An 8,838-nucleotide genomic window follows, 5' to 3' on the forward strand; every position below is an offset into this window, starting at 1 on the left:
ACTGCATTCTGAGATTTAACTTTGCCTGTTTTTTAGCAGTTAGAACAATCCGAATGCCTGTTTCAGTTAACTGAAACCTTTTTAATCAGCTTAAATATATAATCTCTTATACTGAACTAAATTTGAGATGTAGTAATAATTCTTTTAGCAAATGAAGAGTTGGTACTATCTCCTCGTCTGACTGAAATTACGTATCTAGAGGAATGTACTTAAATTATTAATTTCAGTGCAAATCTGTTGTGAAGCCAAATATTTACTAGGAGCTTATTTGATGGTTGGGCAACAGTGAAAAGGCAGCCTTGTCTAATCGCCTCCCTGCCCCTCAGAAGCCTTGAAAAACCTAAATGCATGCACTAGTTTTGCCCCAATTTTTTCTCCACCACAATTTCATGTTTCTTCCTACTTATAGCCGTGGTACTCTCTTGGATATCCTCAGTAGTCTTAAGTCATTTGAGGAAAAAAAAGTCATACCTTCCCAAGTGCAGTTCTCTGGAGTAAATAGAAAAACTAAATTTGAAAAGGGGAATGTCCTCTCAGAATTATCCATCGTTCTTTGAACAAGGGTTGTATCTTGGGCTACCTGGCCCCATCACCGCTAGAGCTGTTACGGGCTGTTGTGTAAGGCCTCTTCACGAAGTTTATTACTCAGGCACTCCAACAGAGTGAGGTGGCTAGACTGGGCTAGATCGGGTTTGGTTTTACAATAGACTTGGTGGATGTCAAGTTGCTGGCTCTGTTTGACTAAGCAGTGTAGGCACTCCTCGTTGTAGGCTTCTCCCTCACGTCGGTGTCATACTTTTCCATTTTTGCTCCCCTCTGGGGATCGTCCAGACTTGTGTTTTTGCAATTCTATTGTGTTCTAAGGCCTACACAATCAATAAATAAATTGTTTATCAACTCCTGTGATAAAATACAGCCAGTTTGAAGTTTGACAACAGCGTACTAATACAATTACTAGTATTTCTTAATACCGCATTCCTGAGCTCCTAAACCAGAGAGTGGCTGCAGGGACCGTTTGACAGATAAAAACATATATATAGTTGTTAGAGTTTTAATAGTTTTTTGCCTGCAACCATAATCTGTATCATTATTTTTTTTAGTTTAATTCTGTTGGACAAGTTTCAAAGATAAGTATGGTGTGTAATAAGCCTTTGCAACCTCTAATTTGTGAAGGAGTGTCTGTCCAGTTAATACTTGCTCATTGAAGCAAGGGGTTTTGAAATAGCTGAAGTACGAACTGTAATTACTGATGTCTGTTTCCTATTCACCGATGGCTCCTGGCATTTGATCAAAAAATGTAATGTATTGCTTAATCTCAGAGCATTCCCCACTTTCAAAAATATTTACTTCATGAGAAGTGTACAGCACTAAATGACCTTAGCAAAACCCGAGTAGATTTTTATTTGGCATTGATCATGTGTAGTTAATCCACCAACAGGTATTTTTCCTGTCTTTTTTGAATGTTGGTAATTTAGGTATGCATGTATTTATAACGTACATCTGGTGTTAGCTCAAAGCATTTTAAAAAGTTTTAAATATATTAATAGAGTGGGGTTTTTACTTCTCAAATGGGGTGGCTAAAAAGAGGAATACAAAGGTGGAGCAAGTTATGCGAGGGCAAACTGCAACCTGGCAGCAAAGTGGCAAATGGAACCTCCTGGTTTGTGTGCAGTTTGTCATTGCTGGAAATGACATGGTGAAAGAAGTTGTGAACAAGTGCGAGGCAGGTGCCTAAATCTCTTTGAAAGCCATTGGGGATTGGGTACCTCATTACCATCTGTCCTGCTGAGAGGGTAAAAAACTGGGATATTGAATGCAGATGTTCCAAACATCACAAGAGTAAAGTGGAAGCCCTAATTTCATTTGAGAAAAGTTGTCATCTTTCTTGTTGAAAAATGTCTGCATTGCTTTGATCTGCCTCCAGCTGTGTTTATTATACCATCAAATCTTGTCTTCCCAGTTTCCTTGGGACTGTGTGTAACAGAGTTGAGAGTTTTTCTATTTCTTTGCTTAGAATCAGACCTGGAATTTAACATTTTCTCCTCAAAAAAGTATGAGTTAAATAGATACTAAGAAGCACAAACAGCCAACTTAGTATATAAAATGAGCTCTACAGATTTTGCACGTGATGGTTCTTATCGTGCTCATTCTTTTGGTTACGTTCATACATATGATGGGCATAATCTGAGGGAGGAGGAAGGTATTTGGAGTGAAAAGACAGGATCATGCCAAGATTCTGCTTGAGTTACAAATCAGAGAAGCATGTCAGTTCTTAAATCATCATCCTAACTTAAATAGTACATTCGTTTCTCTTGGACTTCCCCAGGTATGCCGACTGCTCGGCTCATACAGATGAAGTGACTTATGGTCAATATAAAATGACCACAGACTGAAATGAGCAGTTGTATTTCTTTGTTATCTACCTCAGAGTGAACTATCCTTGCGTAGCTTTTTTGCTGTAACTGAGTGCAAATTCATGTGATGTAAGAGGAGAAGATAGATATGGAAATAAGGATTATTACTCAAATGAGAACTAACTGCTTTCTATCTGATAGCAAAAGAGGGAGGAATTTCATTCATCCTTTTTGGCAACCTATCTGAAATGACCGGTATATCCATATACCCCAAACGGCAAATCTAGATACTGAATGAAGTGTAATGCTGCCTGTGGAATCTCTTATCTAGATAATATCCATGGTATTTTAAAGCTTTCTGTGTAGAGTCCTTGTGTGACTTTCCATAATACTGAAATGTTAGTTGGCCCCTACTGGTAGAGACCATTCGTTCTGAACTAGTAGCGCCCTGAATTTACCAGAATTGCTCAAGGAGACAAGGAAAAATCATCGCATCCTTTTGTTAACTGAAATGATTCCCAACATATTTGGGGTGGGGGGATTGAGGTGCTTTTCTTTCTTTAAACATTGATTCCTCATCCGTAGAATTTATTAAAATACCTTTCCCACAATTATATTCTAAGTATGTCACCAGCTCCCCCAACTACTCTCAGCAATAGCAGAGCTTTCTAAGAAAGCCCTAAATAAAACTAGGTATAATATTCTGGTACTATAAACACCCAAAGAACATTGGAGCACTGGCGCGTTGCATGATTCAGCTTCTCATTGCCATCAAAGAATGTAGCATGGAGCTTTTATTTTTCCCGGAGTTAATGAAGAGACCGTTGCGAGCAGCCTGCTAGCAAGAGCTGCCCCCTCCGTTATCTGCTGAAGGAGTACACAAGCTGCAAAGGCTGGGGAGGGGGGGGGTGCGTCAGCCAAACGGGCATTTCCAATTTGAATACTTTTCTCTTTATAGAAATATGTTTATAAAATGTCCTCCAGTCTCACCACAGCAATGCCAAGGGCCTTTCCTGTAGAAATACCAACATCGCAGAATACTCTTTGTTAAGAATTATTTCCTTTTCTTTCCTCGTTATGTTTTTGTTTGTTTGTTTGTTTATTCTAACAAATATAATTTTAAAATAAGCTTTGCTTTAGGTCACTAATATTTAAAGAACAGCCCAGAGAAGGGATTTAGGTGCACTTTGTCAAGCAACAGCACATTTTTCCGAGCTCCACGGGGCTCCTGTTTGACGTCGTACCTTTAGCAGGCTTTTTAAAGACCTGCGTCCCATCTCACAGCCTGGCCTGGACTGCCTGCCTTTGGGATCAGGACTTCAGGTTTCCCATCTCTGGTGTGTTTGAGCAGTTGCTCCTTCCTTTCCCATCTCTTCTTCCTAAAGGAAAAAGTGTTTTATTTTTGAAGCAGTTCCTTTCACTGACCCAGTTTAAAGTGCAACTCCACGGGTGGTTGTGTAGGGCTAGCTGGGGGAGTGGCAGAACGGGGTAGGGAGGTGGGAGCAAAAAGGAGGATGAGGTTCCTTCCTATACAAGAGGAAGGAGAGAGGGAATAAACCCCTTCTACTGACATTATCTCAGGTCATACTGTACTCAAGGGCCCCGCACTCAGTTTTAGTCTGACAGCGCTCCCATTGGAATCAGCCTTCATCGATTTTCATAGCTGGTGTTAATGCTGGACGTTGTTGTTGTTAAATATAATTACGGATTTGAAGCACAGAATTATTTGAAGTAATTAATTTTCTTTTTTCCTGATTAGTTCAAAAAGCACATGCTCTAGGAATATGTTCCCAGACTCTTTCATCGTGAAAGTAGCACAATTTAGCCACAGACTGATCTCTGGGGATCATATTCTGCTGCTCTCAATCAAGAAGAGCCTTTACTCCAAAACTGGTTGCACTGAAACCAATAAGGATGACAAAATGTGTACGAAAACAAACTAGACTGGAGACATGGACCTGCATTTACTGAGGGAATGGATATTAGCTTCCGTTTCAGTGCTGAATGGAGAAGGGTGTATAAATCCTTACACTCTGAAGGCAACTGTTAGGTGGAGAAGACGAAGCAGGTACTGCTGTGTTTGGTGCTGCTAAACATAATCTAGCACTTAAACGCTGGCACAGCCTGTACAGAAGGAGCTCTTCTACGTCTTAACTGTGTTGCAGGTGCCTGAGCTCTGTTCTTAGGCATTAATATTCATTGGTCCTAGCACCTGCATGTTGACAGAGTTCTATCAGATATTTACAGATCGTCCTCAAAACGTGATTCCTAGTGGATTTAATGGGCTCCATCAAAAGGTCTGCTCCTTAGCTCTGAGGTTTCTGGAATATTGTCTTTCTCGCAGTCTTGAGTAAAGTGAAGTGGAACAGATTGTGGAGGAGTTTTTAACTAATAGCCACAAGGGAGTCTTGTGAGATGTCCAGCCTTCAGACCCTACTTCTTTGATACAAGGAAAAGGGTATATTGAAGCTGGGGAAAAAAAGGAACCTTAGGAAAGGAACTGAGAGCAGAAGAGGCTGGAGAAACAGAGAAAAGGGAAGGCAAATGGATGGTGGAAACTCTTCCATCTCCACTGATGTCAATGGTGAGATAGCTTCTGTCTATTAAAAACCAGATGGCTGGTTTACGCAAGTTGAAGTGCGTGACTTGCTGTTATTTAGGTACAGGGAGGTGCTAAACAACTCGCTCAAGGCTGCCTGGATGTTTATATTTCGGCATGTGAGCTCTGTAAAATTCAACACAACTGCTGCTGTAACAACAGAAAAAACCTTCCCACAAATGTTTTTGTATTGTTCAGTGTGAGTTTATCACAACTGGCACATCCGTTTCATTACCCTGACATAGATAACCAGACAGCTGCTGCCAGAGGTGTATGAATCATCATGGCTAATGCTGTAGACAGACTGGTAAGAACTGGAAAAACTATCAAATAGACCTTATACAACACATTTTTGGTGCCAGTTGGGAGTGTGCACACCTTCATCAACCAAGTTGCTTAGTTTAGAAGGAGGAAGTTCATGGATTATACAAACTGATCGGGTCATCAGTCAGTATAATCTAGTGAGACTGTTTCTGTAACCCCGAATGTCTTCTGAAAATGTCTCCCTGTGGTCATGCGATGTGGAAAATAAAGCTGTAGCGTAACCTCTGCTTGTCGTGTCTGAGCTCCCTCTGGTGTAGACAGAACATGTTGTGCTTGAACAGATGTGAACAAAATACTGCTTGAGTTGTGTTGCCCCTTAGTCAAACGCTATTCATTTCTATCGCACAGACTGTGCACACAGCTCAGAGTTAGGACTGCAGATTCACAAGGGCCCAAGTGTAAGGGTAAATATACTCATTTTTTCCCCCAACAAGAGCACAGGCAGGTTAGGAAAGTTGGCCGAGGCTGTGGAGAATATGACTCACAGGATACAAAGACCTGATCTCACATTAATCTTAACCAAGCACAGGCAACCTGACATTTGACTTTTATACAGTGGGAACCTGGCAGCGACCTTTGTGATTCACAATCTGTTATAAGCACCTATTTTCCACTGCTCATAACCCTTAGGTCTTACATATTTTACCTTTGTCCCAGATTGAATATTTTCAATTAACTTAATTATTGTCAACATTAACTAGGTATTTATGAGCCATAATCAGATCTAGGATGCAAATTTTTGTTGAAATAGTTTTTGGGGAATAATGGTTAGAAATTCACAATTCTCCCTGTGTTATTTATTTATTGTGGAATTCATCCGTTTTCATGACAGCTGTGTAGTCCCTGTTGCACTAATTTGCTAGTGCAATATGCCACGGACAAAAGATTTTCTGTACCAAGACTGAACAGAAGCTTTGTTTCAAACCTTTTTTTATAGCCCAGTGTTTCAGGTTTAGCATAATGGTGTTGCAAACGTTAATGTACCTCAGTTGATATTTACAGCACTGCTCAGCAATGCAATTCACCATATAAGCACAGAATTTTGCTTCTAGAAAAAATAAGTGGAAGTGCTTAGATCACATAGACTCCATTAGAAATAGGATGTCCATCTAGTAATAGAAAAAATGTGTGAATTCATCCTGAGGATAAATGGGTACAGATCTATTGAAGCAAGCGGTCTTTTATATAAGTGGAGTTGCACATGTTTTCTCCAGGGATCGGTTCAGTCCACTTTGCCTTTGTAGTCTGTGCTGAAATTCTTCAAGATAGGAAAAACTTCCAGAGTATTTGCATGTACTAAGTGCCTGGCATAGATCAGAGTCTTTACTTTTCACTTTTGCTAGCAGTACAATCATTTAAAATTAAAGAAAAAATAAAACAAGTAATTAATCCTGTATGAATGTTCAAACATTCTGTTACTAAGAGTTATTTTCTCCCCCTAGACCTCGGACTTCCTCTGTGTGTGATCCAAGAAGGCAAGTAAAAGTCCTTTCTAGGAAAATACAATTTTCAAGTACCCTGATTGTGCTATGATACTTGCTCTACCTGAATCTTTTTAGATAACAGGCATCATGCTGTCTTTGGTTTATTTATCTCTGATCGAAGAGCAGGGGAACACAGAAGTGGCAGTCAAGGAACATATTAGGGGCGTATACACAGTTTGTGATAGTAAGATCAAGCGGAACTTGTGAGAGGGAGAATTTGCTTCATCTAGAAATTCAGCTGTGTTTATAATAAGATCCATCCTCACAAAGAAAAAAGAACAATCTGGAAAAATCTTTCTCCACCACCCCCTTGAAAGGACGGTCTGATCTTGTTTTTAAGGTATGGATTGGGACTCTGGATATTTTTCCATGGTCTTTTGCAGGCCAGTCTAAGATCATCCTGTCCTCAATCCAAGCTGGCTAGCAACCAGCCAGCTCCAGTCCCAAATCTATGCAGCTCTATTAGTGCGGTGCTGTGTCCACTCTGTTAAACCTTCTGAGAGTCCCTAAGCCTTGTTTGCAAAAATCTGGATAGACATTCCTCAGAAGATCATAGTTCAATATCCAGCACTGGCACCATTTCACTGTGAGACCCTGGAAAAAGTGCTCCGAGCCAGATTTTTAAACATGCAGAGCCATCCCAGAGCCCACTGTTAAAACGCTACTGATCTTTTAAAAGACACTGCTCAGTTGCAGTCTCTGGTTTTGCCAGAGGGTATATATATAAAGCCACTCAAAATTTGACACTGCCTCACAGGGAGGCTGTGAATGAACTTGTGCATTAACCCCTAAGTACAGGCACTCTCTTTTTGATCCAGTGGAAATTTAATTATTGATTCAAACCAACGTGACGCTTTTAGGGAGGGTCAGTCGGCCCTGGGATACACGATGCCTCGGTGGCTGGGATATTTCCTCAGCTGTGAGAAGGGTGTCCTCCAGACTCTACTCCAAATTTGATAGAAAAAATAACATTAAAATCTTTAACTACTCTGATGACTACTTGGGTGAAAAGCTAGTCCCTGATGAGAGGGTGGTTGATATCTGTCCATCTTACAGCAGACGGGATGTGCAAAGCTCAGCTGCTACCTACAGGGAGAACCCTGACAGCTAAGGACCTCCTGTCTGGTCTGAGGGAAGTGCCTGGTTTTAGGCTTATTTATATGATCTCAAGCTGCTGCCTCCCCAGTTCAGCTGTCAGGTCCTCCTTAAGCCATGGTGGGTGGGAAGCATGGGCACTATGGCAGGGAGAGGGTGTCCCTGCGCAGAGCAATCTCATCCTTCCAGGCTCAACCTTTGACATCACAATACCTGAATTCTTTAGGGGATACAGCCATGATGTTCTCACTCTTGTTTTCTAATCAGGAAAAAAAGAATATTTCTGTTCTGTAACCCCTTGATTGTGTTATCCGCTCATAGTTAAGTTCTTTGCTGTGTTTGCTACTCTTTTGAGATCAGATAATAAATAGAAATCTGATCTTGACGGTGCCCTGTACTGCAGAGGGGAACAGCTTTCCTTTGTCATTGCTGCAGGGGAGAGAAAAGGAACAGGACTTCACACGGGTATGCGGGTGGTGGCTGATCCTGTGAAGGACTCTATGGAGGAGCCTCCACGGGCTGCAGGTTATCTTTGAGAATACCACAGCTCTAACCAATGCCTAAGCTCTCAACTCTTTCTGACCAAAAGTACTCCTGCTCAGAGCTCTCTGTTGTTAGAAGAATAAAGGCTTTCACCATCTGCCCATAGTTGCTTCTACCTCCTCCCACTCTACGATTCTTTTAGAGATTTTGTTGTTTGCTTTTTTTCCAGAATGGCTCTTTGGTGCTTTAAATCCAAACCATACAGCGCAGTTCCTTTGGCAAACCATTTCTGTTTTATTGGTGCTTGTTACTGCTTTCTTTTCCCAGGACAGTAAGTGTTCTTCATCTTCTTTCTTTCAGGTTTTTCAAATAGTGGGTCAGCCTCACTTGTGTTTAGCATTCTGAAAACAACTACAAGGGGCTATAAGGCCAAAAGGGTAAAGAAACATGGCTAATTTTGCCATGATTTATATCAAGAAAGGAGGACATAATCTGTTTT

The sequence above is a fragment of the Chroicocephalus ridibundus genome, chromosome 6 (assembly GCF_963924245.1).
Source record: "Chroicocephalus ridibundus chromosome 6, bChrRid1.1, whole genome shotgun sequence".
Classification (NCBI taxonomy): domain Eukaryota; kingdom Metazoa; phylum Chordata; class Aves; order Charadriiformes; family Laridae; genus Chroicocephalus; species Chroicocephalus ridibundus.